Below are 18,823 nucleotides of genomic sequence, written 5' to 3'. Positions count from 1 at the left end.
TGCCTCTTGGGAGTAGATCCTCTGTAGGAAGATTTCCCTCTATAGGTCTTAGAAGACTGCTGACGAAAAGACTGTTGCTGGTTGTTGGAATAGCGTTGGTTGCCCTAGTTGTAGGAGCGATATTGATTGCTTCCTCCTCGGAAATTAGAAGAGGTGCCGCGTCCGCGTGCACCCCGAAAGGGCTGTTTCCCAAATTGTAAGGTTCCTAAAGAACGAGCAGTGTCCGTGTCTTTTTTGATGGACTGTAATGCTTCATCAACATGTGCTCCAAAAAGTGACTCGCCGTCATACGGCATATCCAGGATCTTCGCCTGAACTTCTTGGCGGAAAGATGTGGAACGCAACCAAATTGCCTGCGTAAACCAGCCGCTCAAGCGAGCTGCCGGAAACCAGTACAGGCAATACCCACTGCACAATCAATAATTTCTTCCGATGTTCTTTCCCTTTCTTGGAGAAGTTTTATGGCTTCCGCCTTGGAAGCATCTGGAACCAAAGCTACAAAAGCAGTAATGTCTGCCCATATCTGGCGGTCGTAACGCCCCAAAATGGCCAAAGCATTGGCCGCTCTCACAGTAGTGGAGGACATTGTAGAGAACTTGCGGCCTATAGCGTCCAGACGACGGCCCTCGCAATCTGGTGGGGCAGTAATAGCAGAAGCAGGGTTCCGGGAACCACGCTAAGCTGCCTGCGTAACTACCGAATCTGGTTCCGGCTGCCCAATGAGGCACGCTGGAGAGCCAACAGGCGCCTTATATTTCTTTTCCAACCGGGGCAATTATGCTGGTAAGGAATTCAGAGTTTGCATCAATTTCACCCGTTCAGCCGAGATAAAGTCAATAATAGGAACAGTATGGACTTGTTTGAATGGTTGGTTTTTAAAATCATAGAGGAAACAGTCCTCTTCCCTTTGGTCTCTTGGTAACTTGAAACGTTGATCCGCCCTGTCCATTAGCTGATGGAAACTAGCAATATCCACAGGAGGAGAATCTCCTGGCGTTACCGGAGATGGGGACGGTGTTTAAACCTGATAGTCATCCCACTCCGCCATATCGCCATCATCATCTCGAACCTCACCATCTTCGCGGTCTGGAGGATTCTCATCGTCTTCGTCGGCATACACCGTAGTGTGTATTCGAACTGAAGTGTGCCTTTGAGGAACAGAAGTTGGCGGAGGCGACAGAGGGGCCGGCGGAGGCTCTGCAACAGGCGTTAGGACAGAAGGAACTGTAGGCACCTGTGGCGATGGTGGGAAACGCCTGTTATAGTCGTTCAACATGTGTTGGAGATTTGAAATGAGCGACACAGGCAAAGTCGCAGTAGGAACCTGAACAGGTATTTCCTCTTGTTGGTAATATTGTTCTTCATCATCATTACTATAATCTTGGCACTTAATGTCTGAATCAGATGGACTTCGTGCCGCTCTGAAATACTCATGTACATCTTCTTCCGAATCCTGATCTGAGTCCGTAGCAAACAAGGGCGAAGGAGGCTGTGGATCACTAGTGATTGAAATCTGGTCAATAGGGACCTTGCGGCATTGGTGAAGCATGTCGACAGTGGCTGAGCCGGTGGACGACAGTGGCAGCAAAGGCAGAGAGGCAAATGTTGAAGTAGTCGTCGACGGAGCCGACGACGACAATGTAGTTGTTTGTACCAAAATTAGAGAATCCGTCCTCAACGGTAACGTCGTCAAAGGCAATGGCTCCGTCGATGGTAGTTTTTGTCGATGGAGACGACGACAATGACTTTTTCATCTACGGTGCGGTCGTCGACGGCGTCGTAGTCGATGGCAATGGTGCCGTCGACTGTATTTTTGTCGACGAAGACGACGACGAAGATGACTCCTTCTTCGTCGACGGGCCTGTCGTCGGCGAAGCGGTCGTCGACGGAACACTCGTCGTCGAGGACGTCGACAAAGCTGTATCCTTAGCACTTTTCGTCGACGATGATTTGGTCGTCGACGGAGGAGTTTTCTTCGTCGACGATGAAGCAATAGGAATAACAGAAGGCACTGTCTTGAAACTGAGAGTTACCTTCGTCGACGATGATGACGTCGACGAAAGGGCTGTCGACGATCCTGAAGCAAATGTCGTCGTCACTGTTGTCGACGAGCCAGAGACGGCAGATCTTGTCGTCGGAACGTCCGTCGGACCTGCCGTCGACGATGAAACAGTTTTCCTCACAGAAATAGGAGAGGAAGATGCAGCATTCGCCTGAGAGCCAGGTCTCGTGGGCGTGGAAGTAGTAGGAAGAGGTGAAGACACTACAGGGGCCAAAGAAAGAGACAATTTCCTCTTCTTAATGAATGGAGAGGGCAACTCCTGCACACTACAACGTTTAGAGGCTGCTTGGGAACGGCCAGAAATAAGACATTCAGCATCAGAAAGTGCAGTATATTTATCTTTAAGTCTCTGAAGCCACAGCAGGAGACGGCCTTCCCTGTCCTTTAAAGTCTTTGTAGAAAAGGTTCTACAGAACTTACATTTACCCACCTCATGGTCGGGGTAAAGACAGTAAATACACTTACTGTGTGGATCTTCTGAATAAAGGCGTAGCTTTCCACAAGAAGAGCAAGTTCTAAAAAGAGACTTCTTACTTGAAGACATGCTGAGAAAACACAGGAAAACCTGAAGAGTTGAGAAAACTGAGCAGAGCTCAGGGAGACTACCTTTCACACGACATGCGGTAGAAAATCTGAGGTACTGAGCTCGGAGGCCTGATTGGCTGCAGTTTGGACCAACATATTGACAAGGATAGACTACAAGTGTTTTTTCTCTCTCCATGTATTCCTATGTGGAATTATGTTTAGGCATTTTGTGCCTCTTTTCTAATGTATATTTCATGTGTTATGTTTTTACATATACATATATGAGTATGTTATTGCTATTTTATTTACTGTGGGACTCCCACTCCGACGACGGGGAATGTTCAAGCATGTGAATCTATGAAAGACACCCTAATACTGGAGAATGTAAATTACTGTAATGGATTAGTGACTCCATGATTGGCTTATTTGATTTACCTGTCAGGCCCTAGTACAGTGCACCATGTGTGCCCAGGGCCTGTAAATCAAATGCTGCTAGTGGGCTTGCAGCACTGATTGTGCCACCCACAGAAGCAGCTTGTAAAGTGTGTCCCAAGTCTGCCATTGCAGAGCCTGTGTGCAGTCTAGTACTGCCATACGACTTGGTAAGTGCACCCACTGACCAGTCCCTAAACCTTCCCCTTTCTACATGTTAGTCACCCCTAAGGTAGGCCCTAGGTGCATTGTATGTGAAAGGTAGGACATGCACTGATGTGAGTGGCATGTCCTGATAGTGAATTACAGCCAATTTCGTTTTTCACTATTGCAAGGCTACCTGTTCCCATAAGCCAGAATGGGCAGTTTTGATTATAACATCTTATAATCCTAACTGACACAGGCAACATGGTAGAACAAGCATTTGCAATACAATAGGTCTCGCATTTACGCAAGTTTGAGTTATTGACATTGCAAATGACTATGCCTCTAATTTTTGTTTTTAAAACATAAATAAAAGGCATTGTCATTTATAATGCCAATAGCTTAAGCTCACGTAAATGTGATACCTAATGCATTGTAAATGCTTAACAGAATTAAGGAGATGAAGGGAAGGACAACAGAATGATATAAGGAGACAAAGGAGCAGGAAGAACGCCTACAGAAAAGCGAGAGAGTACAAGGGTCCAAATAGGGAGAAGGTGGAGAGCGTTGAAAGATGAAGACAGAAATTGGAAGCAGAGGGCCAGCGGCAGAATAGAAAGTCATTCGAGAGGAGATCTCATGTCATAGCATAAGGAAATGTATCTTTATCTGAAAGTTGTAACAGGACCTGTGGGTGAGCCTCCACAAAGATGTGATGGAGAAAGAAATAGACAATATGCGGGATAGCAAGCCCTATGGAAGCAAAGGCAAAATCAAAGGTCTAATAGAGTGCTGGGGACGACAGCACTTGACAACAGAAATCCTTAAGAATACTGGGGGAACTAATTTGCACCCTAAATCTCGAATACAGTCGCTCTTCGATTGTGCCAAAAACGAAGCAGGACTTAAAAAAGATTTGTAACAAAACAACTTACTACAATTATTTTTCCAATGTTTTCACTCCTACCTGCTTTGCACAGTAAGAAACGATGGTGTGGAACACCTCAACTGATAAATGGATTTTAGGATGTGCACATAACAGTCCTATCTACTTCATAGAGTGCAGCAGTTTAACACTGTGCGCGGCGATGCTTCAAGGCCACCGCGCTCTTTCTTTTTTTTAAATTAACTTTAAAACAGAGCGCGGTGTCCTTGAAGCGGGCGCCACGCTCAGTGTTAATGTAAAAAAAAACAAAAAACAGAGCATGGTGTCCCTGAAGTGGACGCCGCGCTCAACATCAATAATAAATATAAATAAATAAAGTGAGTGCGGTGTCCTTTGCGAGCGCCGCGCTCCTTAATGTAATATTAATGAAAAGCATACAATTTAAAGTGAGCTCCGTAAAGTAATAATAATGAAAAGCTTACAATTTAGAGCGCATAGTGCTGCAGCCGCCATTGTCTTCAAAATAGTGCTGACCCACCAGATAAAGTCCACTATGTAACAAGCTGAGTAAAAGATCCAGTCAGGATGGGCATTCCAAAAGGAGACAGGACGGTAACAAGGAGGGACTAAGAAGCCTCCTTTTCAATCAGAATCCTGCGTTTACTATACACGATGACGCAAACCAATCCAAATGATGGGCGTGGCTACAAGTTCCCTTGTGAAATGTTATTGATTACTATACACCTTACAGAGCCAGGAGTGCATGCGCGCTCCAAGGCTAGGCGAGACCTTAAATCAAATTTAGTATGCCTGAACTCAGAATGATAAAATACATCTTTTAGTGAAGTTGGTTTTAACTTTCTGTGTTTGAAAATACCACTTTTAGAAAGTAAGTATTTTCTTGCCTAACCATCCAGCCTGCCTCTGCTAGGTTGTGTATTGCATGTCTGGTTTGTGAGTGACAGGGGCTGGAGTGGCTCCAGGAGGCAGGGTGAGTCAGCACTAGGCTGAATAGACATATCTGCATTGGGAGTAGAGGGAGGAGTAGCATCTAAGCCTGACTAGGGCTGAGCCTGTTCCACAATGCTGGCTCCACCATCTATGGTGCGTCTGATGACCCTGGCACACACTGACAAAGGAAGCAGTTGTGCACTGGCAGAATGCACCCAGAACTGGTTTGGACTAGGCATAGACACTCTCTGCCTTCAGAGACAAGGATTTGTGTGTATAAAAAGGGGGAACCAGACCCCAGAACTTTAGATCACTTCTGGACATCGAGACTGACCTTTTGCCAAGAAAAAGAACCAGAGAATCTGAAGGAGCTTTTGACTACCCCTATGTAATTGCTGAGCTTGGCCTGTAGTGGTTTCTTTATTGCCAAGAAAAGGAGAAAGACTTGTTTTTATTTGCAACTTTCATCATCTTGAAGAAGAATCTCCAAGGGCTTGAACTGTGCTTGCCTCCTGCTGAAGTCTCAGGGATACAAGACTTCACCACCAGCTCCCCCCTGAATTACCTTGCTGGGAATTCTGTCTGCAGGAGCCTGCGGGTTGTTGGGAGCTGGAAGCACGACTCAACGAGAAGAAACGTGCCACATCCGCAGCTGTTGCTGTCGCATCATCAGAGAAGCGTGTCGCCACCGCAAGGGTTGCAGTTGCATCACAGGAGAAGCGTGTCTCAGTTGCAGCTGTTGGTCGTCGCATCCTCAGAGAAGCGTGTTGCCATCGCAAGGGTCGCCGTCGCATCACTGGAGAAGAGTGTCGCAGGGCCTGTTGCGGCTCCAAAGTTACACAGTCGCCGCATTGTGCGTGCACGTATCGTCTTCACGTCGTCTCATCGCATCAAGGGCGCCATCTTCTCGCATAGCACCGGATCGTCGCATCGAGGCGCCATCTTGTCACATCACAACCGGGACGCACCACGAGATTGTCTAATCACTTCTTCTCCCGTAAGGAACAGATGCATCGCCAACTTTGCGCAAGCACTGAGGAACAGACGCATCGCCTCCCCCAAAGCAAGGAACCAACGCATCATTCTTTCTGTGAACCTTTTGTTTATCTTGCGTGGCGCATCCAAAGGTATGTTGTAGAAACGTGTTGCATTTACCATGTAAAGTAAACAGAGGTATTTCCACCATTTTAAGGTCATTTTCTAAATACTGTATTGTGGATTTTTGTTGATTGGGTCTTGTGTTAAGGCTATATAAAGAATACTTATTTTCATAAAAATTGTGTTGTGTCCATCTGTAGTGTTTTCACTGTATTACTGTATGTGTTCACAAATGCTTTACACACTGCCTCTGAGATAAGCCTTCCTGCTTGTGGCAAGCTACCACAGGGTTGAACACAGGTTATTTTAGTATAGCCCCTTACCCTGACTAGATGCAAGGGCCCCTATTTGGACAACGGTGCAAGCCATTGCTAACTTGAAACCCCCAGTTCTAACATTGGTGGTCAGTGGTGAGGATTTGGATTTGCATTTGTGACTCTTATACAGTGATTGGTGTACACTACTAGTGAGGGCAGACCAAACACAACCACATTTTTGGTAGAATTTGTTTTCCCTTTGAACTGTTATTTTTGCTAAAGACTGCCAGTTCTTATTGCCATGAGTAAAGCAGCATCCAACGCATCTTTGGCTCTAGATATTGAGGAAGAAAGGTTGGAGGCCTACAATGTGAAACAGCTGAAAGCCTTCTGTAGAAAATGTATAGTTGCTACTCCAGGCCTCACCAAGAAGGATGAGTTCCAAAAGGCACTGAAGACCTGGGTAGAAGCAAGAAATGCCTCTGAGCAGGTGTAAGAGCCTGATGAGGAGGCTGAGAATGCAGCAGGTGAGCTAGATGGGCTATTGGGTCCAGCCAGGGAGCGAGTGTCTTCCCCCTTAGGCAGCAGTGTTTCTTCCAAGGGCCTGTCCCCAGGAGAGCTGGAGGACAGGGAGAGAAATGGATTGCATAGAATGGAGATGGCTAAGCTCAAGTTGGAGGGTCAAAAGGACCTAGAGAGTAAGAAGCTGGAGCTTTAGAATAACAAAATAACTTTTGAAATGGAAAAAGAAATTAGCACATGAGAGATTTTTTAAGGGAATTGGAACTAAAGGCTAACGGTTTAGAAAATAGTCCCTCTGATGGCAGCGCACCATCTGTGCCTGCAGAAGGCAGGGTATATTTCCCCAAGGATGTCATCAAAGATTTCCATAAGCATGAAGATATTGGGCAGTGGTTTGCAGCCTATGAAATGGCAATGTTAGCCCACCAGGTCCCTGAGAATGATTGGGGAGCGGGTCTTGTGGGGCCGCTTTGTTAGTGATGGGAGAGATAAATTGTTAGACCTGCCCAGTTAGAGTAGGATGCTTTATGCCCACATGAAGGAAGCCCTGATGACCAGGTGTGGGTTGACCCCAGAACTCTATAGACAGAGGTTAAGGTATTGTAAAAAGCTGGAGGCAAACACATGGGTAGAATATGTATTTCTTTTGAAGAGCTATGGATGGTTGGGTGAAGGGTAGCAAAGTGAGTACTTTTGAGAAGCTCTATGATATGTTTGCATGGGAGCACTTGTCTGGTAATTGTTTTCCAGAGCTACGCCAAAACCTTATTGATAGCAAGCTACCTAACCATAGGAAGCTTGCTGAGGAGGCGGACTGCTGGGTGAGTACCCGGGTACACAAGGGTACAGGGGTCATGTGGGTGACTCAGCCAAGGGTGGGCAAGGTCCACAGCAGAAGAGTGGGGGGGGCAAGGGTAAACAGAGGGAGTTCCAGGAAGGGCCCCAAAGTAATTCCCAAGGGAACAGAGGTAAGGGTTCCCAGCCTCCCCCTGAGAAGAAGTCAGAGCCCCCAACAGGTTCACATTGGGCCACCTACATACTTTCAGTGTAAGCAAGTAGGACACCGTTGGCATGATCCCCAGTGTCCCCAGAAGGACCACAATGCACCATCCCGTGCACCACCCCGTCAGATGGCAAGTGTAGCCCTGGGAGGGGAGGAGATGGGTACCCAAGGTGGTTAGGGTCCAGCAGAAATGTCCCTTGTCTCTTTAGGAGATTGTGAGATGGTCTCTAGGACCCAGCTGCTTGATAATACTAAAAAATACAGGCAGTGGGTGACCATCAATGGCCATAGGTTGGAGGCTCTGAGAGACACCGGGGCAAGTGTGACAGCTGTCAGTTGTCGGCTGGTGTCTCAGGAGCTGGTGATCCCCCATGCATTCTTCCCTGTGATTGACACAGACAACTCAGAGAGCCAGTGTGAGGTGGCTCAGGTTCCCTTTGAGTGGGGCGGTCTCAGGTACTCTCCAAGTAGCTGTCAGGCCAGCCATGCCTGTGGATTGTCTGTTGGGCAACGATTTAGAGTGCTTTCCTTGGGCTAAGGTGGAGAAGCAGTCTCATTTAGAGTTGTGGGGTCTGCCTGAGTGGGCGTGCCTGACCACTCGGTCTATGGCAGCCAGTAAGGGTGTTCAAGAGGTCCTGGAGTCTGAAAGTATGGCCCAGGTACCTGCCCTAAAGAGAAGAGGTAGGGGGCGCAGGAAACCAGCCCCCATAGATATCACAGTCCAGGAAGAGGCAGACCTTGAAGGGGATGCTGTGGAACCTACAGGGGAGCAAGTTGCTGAACTGGGGGACCTGCCTGAGCAGACCCATTGGCAGCAAAAATGAGGACCCTCCAGGGAGGAATTTTGTAAAGAGCAGAAGAAGTGCCCTTCTCTTGTGGCAACAGGCCACAAACCAGGTAGCAGGTGATCAGTCTGGATCACATTGGATCTACTAGGAGAATGACCTCCTGTAAAGCCTGGTTCAGCCCGTGTGCTGGTGGTAGCCCGGTGCTTCAGAGCCTTCCTACTGGGTTTGGCTCATGATGTACCTTTAGCTGGACATTTGGGGCAGGACAAGACCTTTGAAAGGCTTCTCACCTACTTTTATTGGCCCCAGATGCGCAAGAGTTCAGATACTCATTGTAGGACTTGTCAAACTTGCCTGGCAAGTGGAAAGGAAGCACAAGGCTCCTCTCCAGCCCTTCCCTGTGGTCAGCACCCCCCTTGAAAGGGTGTACATTGACATTGTGGAGCCTCTAGACCCCAAGACAGCCACGGGCAACAGGTTTATCCTGGTCTTGGTGGACCATGCTACCCGGTACTCGGAAGCCATCCCTCTCAGGACAGTGACGGCCCCCATGGTGGGACGTGCACTGATGGGGATTTTCTCCCCTATGGGGTTCCTTGAGATGTGGTGTTAGACCGTGGTACAAACTTCATTTCTAAGTATATGAAGTCCCTGTGGCACGTGTCTGGAGTAACTTATACGTTCACCACTCCTTACCCCCCCCCAAAGGTAATGGGCTGGTTGAGAGATGCAACCGGACCCTCAAAGACATGATTATGTGTCTTGAAGAACCTATGAGGCCTAAGTGGGACGTCATCTTGCCATGCCTTCTATTTGCTTACCATGAGGGTTCAGTCCCTTTGAACTGACGTATGGACACCCGGTAAGAGGACCTCGGAGTCTGGTTAAGGAAGGATGGGAGAAATCTCCCAGGAAATCTCCACAGGGTTTATATAGCTACATGCTGGCCTTCAGGAACAAGACTAGGCGATTCAGACAACTCGCTCAGGCGAATCTTGAAGCCAGCCAGAAAGAGATGAAGCGGTGCTACGATCAGAATGCCACTCTGATTGAGCTTCAGCCTGGTCAGAAAGTTTGGGTCATGGCCCCAGTGGAGCCCTCTGTGCTCCAGGATAAGTGGACCAGGCCATTTGAGGTGGTGGAGCGCAAAAGTGATGTCACCTGCTTGGTGGACTTGCGATTTCCCAGGAACCCTTTGTGGGTCCTACATGTCAACCGTCTGAAGCCCCACTTAGAAAGGTCCGAAGTGGGCCTGCTCCTAGAGACAGATGCTAGAATGGAGGAGGAGACTGAGCTTCTTCCTGACCTCCTGTCTGCAACAGAGCTAGATGGGTCAGTGGATGGAGTCAGCCTCTCTTCCACCTTGACCCCTGAACAGCAGATTGAATGTCGCCAACTGTTGGGGCAAGTCTCTGATTTGTTCTCCCTGGTTCCAGGTGTCACTGAGTGGTGCATACATGATGTAGACACTGGGGACAGTCCTCCTGTTAAGCACATGGCATACAGAGTGACTGACAGGGTCAGAGCTTACATCAAGGAGGAGGTCTCTGAGATGTTTGCCTTAGGGGTGTTTGAGTCCTCCAACAGCCCTTGGACCAGCCCAGTGGTCTTGGTCCCAAAGGCTGCCACACCTGGTGCCACACCTGATCTCCGGTTCTGTGTGGACTACACGAACTCAATTCAGTCACCAGGACTGACGCGCACCCCATCACCAGAGCTGATGAGCTCATCGATTGGTTAGGGGCTGCACGGTACTTCAGTACGTTTGATTTGGCGTCTGGTACTGACAGATCGCCTTGACTGATGGGGCCAAAGAGCGGTCAGCATTCTCCAAACCAGACGGGCACTAACAATTTCGGGCTATGCCCTTTGGGATGAAGAATGCCCCTGCCACCTTTCAAAGGTTGGTCAAGCAGGTGTTGGCTGGGCTGGAAAATTTCAGTGCCGACTATCTGGATGACATTGCAGTGCTCAGCACCAGTTGAAAAGAACATCTGCGCCACTTCTGGGATGTGTTGATGGCACTGCGCAGAGCAGGCCTCGCGATCAAGGCGAGTTAGTGCCAGATCGGGCAGGGTTCCGTGGTGTACTTGGGGTACCAGGTAGGAAGCGGTCAGGTGGCACCCCTACAACCCAAGATTGATACCATCCTGGCATGGGAACCCCCAAAACCCAGACACAGGTGAGGACCTTTTTAGGACTCACAGGGTACTACAGGAGGTTTGTCAAGGGGTTTGGGAACATTGTTGCACCCTTGACTGAGCTGACTTCCAGGAAGCAGCCCAAGAAGGTAAACTGGACTGACACCAGTCAGAAAACCTTTGACGCCCTGAAGACTGCTACGTGCACAGTACCCGTACTTCAGGCGCCCAACTTCTCAAAGGAATTCATTGTCCAAACATATGCTTCAGAGCATGGTGTGGGAGCTGTTCTTTCGCAGGTATATGAGGAGGGCCTAGACCAACCTGTAGCCTTCATCAGTAGGAGGTTACTTTCACTGGAACAGAGGTGGAATGCAATTGAGCGTGAGGCATTTGCTGTGGTCTGGCCACTGAAGAAGTTAGGACCATACTTAATTGGGACTCACTTCCAGGTTCAGACAGACCACAGGCCCCTCAAATGGTTGATGCAGATGAGGGGTGAGAAGCCAAAGTTGTTGAGGTGGTCCATTTCTCTCCAGGGGATGGACTTTACGGTGGAACACCGCCCTGGTACAGAACACACCAATGCTGATGGTCTGTCCAGATTTGTCCACCCTAGTGAAGAGAACTGCCAAGAGGATGGGTAGTTCTCCCCACATTTAAGCTGGGGGGACACATGTTAGACCTGGTACCATTGGCGTGAGTCTCCCTTCCATTTGTTTGCTGTTATCTCCTCTGTTTTTGATATGTTTTGCTGGTTTTAGATGCTTTGGGCACGGTGCCACTGCCATTCAGTGCCACAGTGCAAGTGCTCCCTATTGTAAATTACTGTAATTGTTAGTGGCTCCATGATTGGCTTATTTGATTTACCTGTCAGGCCCTAGTACAGTGCACCATGTGTGCTGAGGGCCTGTAGATCAAATGCTGCTAGTGGGCTTGCAGCACTGATTGTGTCACCCACAGAAGCAGCTTGTAAAGTGTGTCTCAGGCCTGTCATTGCAGAGCCTGTGTGCAGTCTAGTACTGCCATATGACTTGGTAAGTGCACCCACTTACCAATCCCAAAACTTCCCTTTTCTACATGTTAGCCACCCCTAAGGTAGGCCGTAGGGCAGGGTGCATTGTATGTGAAAGGTAGGACATGCCCTGATGTGGGTGTTATGTTACGGTATGTTATGTTATAGTAATTTTATATTGCGCACAATTACTCGTGAGTATCCTGGCACGCAGAGTTACTGTGACCTGACGGAGCAAGGAGTTAAACCAGCTGGTTAAAGAGGAAAGTTTTAAGTTGTTTTTTAAACAGCCTAGATTCCTGAATATACCGTAATTCAAAGGGAAGGGAGTTCCATGCTGTAGCTGCTTTCACAGAGAGGGACTGACCTCCAAGCCGCATCCTACGGAATCTGGGAATCACCATCCGGCGTTGGGTGGCTGAGCACAGAGAGCTGATAGGAGCATAGAAAGCAAAACGCTTCACAAGGTACATTGGTCCAAGACGGTGCAGGGCTCTGAGGGCCAGAGTGCAGGCTTTGAATTGCACCCCATGGGCCACAGGAAACCAGTGTAGATCTCGAAGGTGCTGTCTTACGCTTGATCTTCTGGAGATGTTGAACAGAAGTCTAGCCGTGGCATTCTGTATGGCCTGCAATTTTTTTTACCAGATGGCCCAGAATGCCAATGTACAGGACATTGGGGTAGTCAATGTGAGAAAGAATAAGAGCATGAGCGACCATTTCCTTAGCTGGCCTGGGAAGTAGGGGGAAGAATTGTCTTAGTGATTTAAGAGTGCCGAAGCACACTCCAGTGAGTTGCATAATTTGCACAGAGAACCGAAGGTCTTCTCCAACCATACCCCAAGTTCTTGGTTGGGGCACCCACAGAGTTGGGTTGAGGGAAGTCAGGTAGCCACAGAGATTCTCTAAAGGCAGGCGGGACCTGACCATACAGAAGGACCTCCGACTTGTCCTCGTTGCACTTCAGTTGGGCAAGTGCAAGCCACTGAAACACCGACGCAAGACATTTCTGGGCCATTTCGGTCGACAGATCAGAGTCTTTCCAGGTAAATAGGAGCTGAGTATCGTCAGCATAAGCTAATATTTTTGCTCCCAGCTCCTCTGCCACAAAAATCTGCGGAGTCAGGTAGATTTTGAAAAGCAAAGGGCTCAAAGTGGAACAATGTCGGACTCCCGTAGATATTTTCCTAGCAACCGATGAAAAAGGTGTCATCCAGACCTGCTGGGTGCGTTCTTCCAAAAACGATTTCTGTCAATCCCAAGCGGGGCCAACGATGCCAATGTCGAGTGAGAAGGAATTGGTGGGGCACCGTATCGAAGGCGGCATGTGTGGCATGTCCTGATGGTGAATTACAGCCATTTTAGTTTTTTCACTATTGAAAGGCTACCTGTCCCCATAGGCCAGAATGGGCAGTTTGATTATAACATCTTATAATCCTAACTGACCCAGGGAACATGGTAGAACAACACATTTAGTATGCCTGAACTCAGAATGATAAAATACATATTTTGGTGAAGTTGGTTTTAACATTCATTTTCTTGACTAACCATCCAGCCTGCCTCTGCTAGGTTGTGTATTGCATGTCTCGTTTGTGAGTGACAGGGGCTGGGGTGGGGAGACAGGGTGAGTCAGCACTAGGCTGAATAGACCTATCTGCATTGGGAGTGGTGGGAGGAGTAGCACCTGGGCCTGAATAAGGATGTGCCTGCCTTCCACAATGCTGGCTCCACCTACTGTGGTGCATCTGGTGACCCTGGCCTACGCTGACAAAGGAAGAAGTTGTGCACTGGCAGAATGCACCCAGAACTGGTTTGGACTAGGTACAGACACTGTCTGCCTTCAGAGACAAAGGATTTGTGTGTATAAAAAGGGGGACTCGGGCCCCAGAACTTTAGATCATTTCTGGACATCAAGATGACCTTTTGCCAAGGGGAAGAACCAGAGAATCAGCAGGAGTTTTTGACTACCCTTGTGCTAGTGTGTAATTGCCAGTCTTGGCCTACAGTGGTTTATTTATTGCCCAGGAAAGGAGAAAGACTTTTTTTTTATTTGCAACTTTCATCATCTTGAAGAAGAATCTCCAAGGGCCTGAACTGAGCTTTTCTCCTTTTGAAGTCTCAGGGATACAAGGAATTCTGTCTGCAGAAGCCTGCGTGTTGTTGGGAGCTGGTAGCGCGACTCGACGAGAAAAAGAGTGTTGCATCTGCAGCTGTTGCCTTTGCATCATCGGAGAAGTGTGTTGCCAATGCAAGGGTCGCCGTCGCATTACAGGAGAAGCGTGTCACTGTCGCAGCTGTTGGTTGTTGCATCCCAGGAGAAGCGTGTTGCCACTGCAAGGGTCGCCGTGGAATCACCGGAGAAGTGTGTCGTAGGAACTGTTGCGGCTCCAAAGTTACAGAGTGGCCGCACGGCTGCCCGGCGTGCACAAATCGTCTTCACGTTGTCTCATCGCATCAAGTGCGCCATCTTCTTGCATCGCACTGGATCGTCGCATAGCATCGAGGCGCCATCTTGTCGCATAGTAACCGGGACACACCACGAGATCGTCGCATCACCTCTTCTCCGGTAAGGAACAGACGTATTGCCTACTTTGCGCAAGCACTGAGGAACAGACGCATCGCTTCCCGCGAAGCAAGGACCCGCCGCTTCGTTCTCCCTGCGAAACATTTGTTTATTTTGCGTTATGCATCTAAAGGTACTTTGTGAGAAACGTGTTGCACTTACCTTCTAAAGTGAACTGAGTGATTACCATCATCTTAAGCTAATTTTCTTAATACTGTATTGTGGATGTTTTGTTTTTTGGGTCTTGTATTAAGTCTATATAAAGAATATTTATTTTTATAAAACCTGTGTTGTGTCCATCTGTAGTGTTTTCACTGTATTACAGTATGTGTTCAGAAATGCTTTACACACTGCCTCTGAGACAAGCCTTGCTGCTCGTGCCAAGCTACCACAGGGTTGAACAGGGGTTATTTAAGGAGTGTAGCCCCCTTACCCTGACTAGAAGCAAGGGTCCCTATTTGACAATGGTGCAAGCCATTGCTAACTGGAGACTCCAGTTCAAACACTGCATAATTAGTAGAACACCACAACAAAAACTGAGCTCCAGGGTTGAACTGGCCTAGAGAGCAATCAGGTATTGCCTGACGGGCTAGTCTGTCAGGTCAGTGTGTAGGCTGTCTGCAGCAAGGTCAAATCCATGCACTCTTCCATACCTTGCTAGACACCTATACTTTTTTTTTTACAGCTTCAAAACTGCCCCAATTTGCAAACATAGATCACCTTTTTAACGATCTAATTCATTAGTTGTAGGGGGTAGGGGGGCATTTTTACTTTGGTGCCTGGGCCTATTTACTGTCCCAGACCGACCATACAAATGTCTACTTTAGATACCATCTATATTATCATGCTGACTAGATAAAAATATAAATCTACTACTGACCTTGCTATTTTGAACGTCGTGGCTGACCCTGGTTGCTGCCTCTTTTTTCGCCACCGTCAACCCTCTACCGCTCGCCGGACCCGCTATGTGGGTCCCGCAGCGCATTGCCATCAGCGGGAGCTGTTAAAGGGGCTGCTCAACTGAGGAGGAACTTTGTGGGCTGTGTGGCGGCGGAGCAGGGCTGCGAGTGTTGAAGCAGGGACTCCATCTCCCAGGAGTCCCTGTGCGCCTAATCTCTTCCACCTGGGCCGCTCTCCCTGCTGGACACGCCCCCCGGATATTTCCCTCCCTATTTTAGACGGCCACTAATCCCGCTGCGCGGGAGTGCGCCGGGCTAAGGCCGGGCAAAGGGCGGGGCCTCTGAGGCCCTCAGAGGCACGACAAGGCCCGGCTGGGCCCATACCCTAACGTATTGCGTAGGATTGTTTGTGCATATTCCTTGTTCTCCTATTTGCCATGGCTGGTACATTTGACAAACCCACACCTGGAGGTGTAGTTGGGAATACCAAGGGCACATTAGACAATTATTTCATCAAGGCTGTCACTGATCCAGATAGGGAGAGTGCTTTGGCCGAACGTAGGGCGGAGCGGCGTCGCTCCATTGAATGCCTGAAAAGTAGACCTCTCTAGTGGATAGTGTGCCCTGTACTACTCCATCTGGTGCTATTATCCATACTGAAAATGAGGACATTTTATCTACTGATAATGTCCCAATACTCCTCTGTGACACGCCCTCCCCACTTGATTCTCCCAACACCTCATCCATCCACGAATATTGTATCCCTTCCTGGCGACTCCATTGTAGGTACAGATGTGATAGTCAAGCCGCATGTACCTATATCTGAGACCGTTAGGAAAAAAAAGGTTAGGAAACCAGCCTTGCCTAAAGTTTATGGCCCGCCACCTAACAAGAGAAGGAAAAGGGGTGGTGAGCCGCTCAGAAGTAAGATTCACCATTCTGACTTTGGCAAGACTACTAAGGCGAATGCAATACCCACATCTACCTTAAAGGCCACTGTACCAAATGCCCAAACCTCAATGGCTCCTACGAACACAGTATTAACCCTAAAATCCCCTGTATTGACTGTATCAACTCCACCAGGTTTAGCTACTCCCCTATATTGTCCGTTTAAGGAAGCAGTGTTTGCTGTTCCTCTTGAAAGCTTTGAACATCTAATCAGGTCTTTTGTTTTACCCATAATAGAGAGGCTGAAGAGGGTGGAACAAAGGCTGGGAGACCTAGAACTGGCCATTAGCAATAATGTTGGATCATCCAAGGGTCCTGTGAAGCTAGTCCCACCCCCGTAGTAGTATTGCCATCTCCCACCCCTGCTGTTGAGACGGGCATAAATAAAATTAGTAAGCCTACAAACTCAAAAAAAAAGAGGGCAATACCCCCTAAACTGGTCCAACAATGACTACCACATACAGTCAGGGAAGTCCCGAAGGCAGGGAATAAATCTCTCACGGGAAATAAGCAAGAGGAGAGGGGAACTGCTAGTTCAGCTAGGACAGAGAAGCACAGGGGGCGCCAAAGTCGAATTACCCCCTGAAGCGGTTCCTTTTGTGGTTATCCTCACGGGTGTTCCGATATTAGAGGATGGTAGGAGGGAAGGGTTCTCCCAGTTAAAAAACAAAACCAAGCATTGGCTTAACCAAAACCGACCCCTTCCCTTTAATATTAATGGAGAGATTCTGCATGTTCAGCGACTTCCCTTGTTGGGAAGTAGAGTGAAAAACATAAAGGGGGATCTAATTGTCATTAACTTTAGAGATCCGGAGGCTGTTAGATATATATTTTAAATTGGACCCAGGGAAAGTTGGTAACTCCATCGTTCCCTGTGATCTGACTTATTTTTACCCAAGATCTCTAGTGAACCCTGTCTTTCATCCCGGGGTACTAGCATGCCCGCAGATTAAACCATCTATACCATTTAACAACCGGTATATGATGCAGGCATCTAACCCTATGACCGCTGAAAATGTATTTGGGTGGGAAACTGTACCTTTCAGGTGCCATAGAAATGGAAATAAGAGGATGGACCACTTTGTAGGAAATGGGAGGATGGACCATCTGTTACCCTTCACCGCGTTGGAAGTCGCAAACAGGTTCGATGCCTTTTCAGGCTTTGATGATTGCGATTGACAAACGGGACTTCCCACTAACAAGCGATCTGCAAACGTGAACCAAGATGTAAATGCTACACCTAGCCCTCTATTGGAAGTCCTGATATTAGAACAAACTACCCAACCCACCATTGTCATCTCTCCTGATGACCAACCCCCACTGAACTGTGAGCCTGAGCCGGGGTCAGCTCTTAGCACCTTCACTATTAATGAACTTTCTGTTACACTGGACTGTGAACCAATTAAGCAAGATTTGTCGGTTGCCCAGGTTAAAATCCTCTCTTGGAACGTGGAGGGTCTTAAGAATAAACTGCCCATCCCAGAGTGGGGCTCCTTTATGGCCTCACATGATATCTGTATGTTGCAGGAAACCTGGGCCTTAAAAGAAAGTAGGGTTCAGGGCTTTGCAACATACGACATCCTGGCAAGCATGGGTGAGAGGGGTAGGCCTTCGGGTGGGCTGTCTATATGGGTTGGTACACATCTTGGTGCTAAGGCATCTCAAATTCCAACCAACTCAATGGACGTGCAGTGCGTGTTGTTGAGTATGTTAAATGGGCCGGACATTGCCTTGATCAATGTATATTCAAGGCCAGTTAGGCGGGGTCTCGAGTCAGAGGCTATTGAGACCTTGTTAACCTTCATCCAATCGATTGATCCATCCACCGTGTTAATCCTGGGTGGAGACTTTAACTGTCACTTTGAGCCACTCTTGGACCCGAATTTGAGCAATCCAGATGAGGTTGACTTGCTGTGGGCTATTCCTGACCCATTGATTACCCGGGTGAAGGCGTAGACCCCTTTGGTTCTACAATTGCAGTCATTCTCGCTAGTGACATCATTGAGAGCCTGTAACGGGAGGGTGGAGCCTGACAGACCAGGGAAAAACACATTTAATCGATTAAAAACCAGTACCTCAGTAATCAATTATATATTCATCGAGGCCAGGCATTGGGACAGGCTGCACTAGTTCAGGGTCATTGAAAGATCTGACAGTGATCATAATGCTTTGGTCCTGTCACTTAAACCGCTGAGCTTTGGGTTGAAATGTCAAACTCTGGCTGAAGATTTCACCATTGTGCCTTTAATAATAACAAACTGTAGGTGCAGGGTTAAATGGCCAGATCTTCAGATGTCCACTAGTAAACTTGCCGAATTATATGAGTCTGTTATCCCATTCATTGAAGACATGGGGAAATCCGGCCACCTAGGCAGGGCATCTGAAATACACATCCAACTGGTTGCCGCACTCAAAGACATTCTGTATCCGGTGAGAAAGCCAAAACACCCTTGAACCATAATACTTAGATGGTATGATGCCTCCTGCAGGAAGGCCAAAAAAGCCCTTCTCATAGCAATAAAAACCAACAACAGGGAGGAAATTAGGGCCCATCGCATCATGTACAAAAAGGCAATCTGTTATGCCAAG

The 18,823-nt window shown here is 48.1% G+C and overlaps 1 protein-coding gene across 3 annotated transcripts in view; it reads left to right on the top strand.

The window, feature by feature from the left end:
- The window catches only part of LOC147706804 (calpain-1 catalytic subunit-like), an 815,105-nt gene that overhangs the window by 467,987 nt on the left and 328,295 nt on the right, over positions 1 to 18,823 (top strand). The gene's annotated exons all lie outside the window — the stretch shown is intronic.

The sequence above is a fragment of the Lissotriton vulgaris genome, chromosome 6 (assembly GCF_964263255.1).
Source record: "Lissotriton vulgaris chromosome 6, aLisVul1.2, whole genome shotgun sequence".
NCBI classification, from domain to species: domain Eukaryota; kingdom Metazoa; phylum Chordata; class Amphibia; order Caudata; family Salamandridae; genus Lissotriton; species Lissotriton vulgaris.
This window is presented reverse-complemented; position numbering and strand designations above follow the sequence as displayed.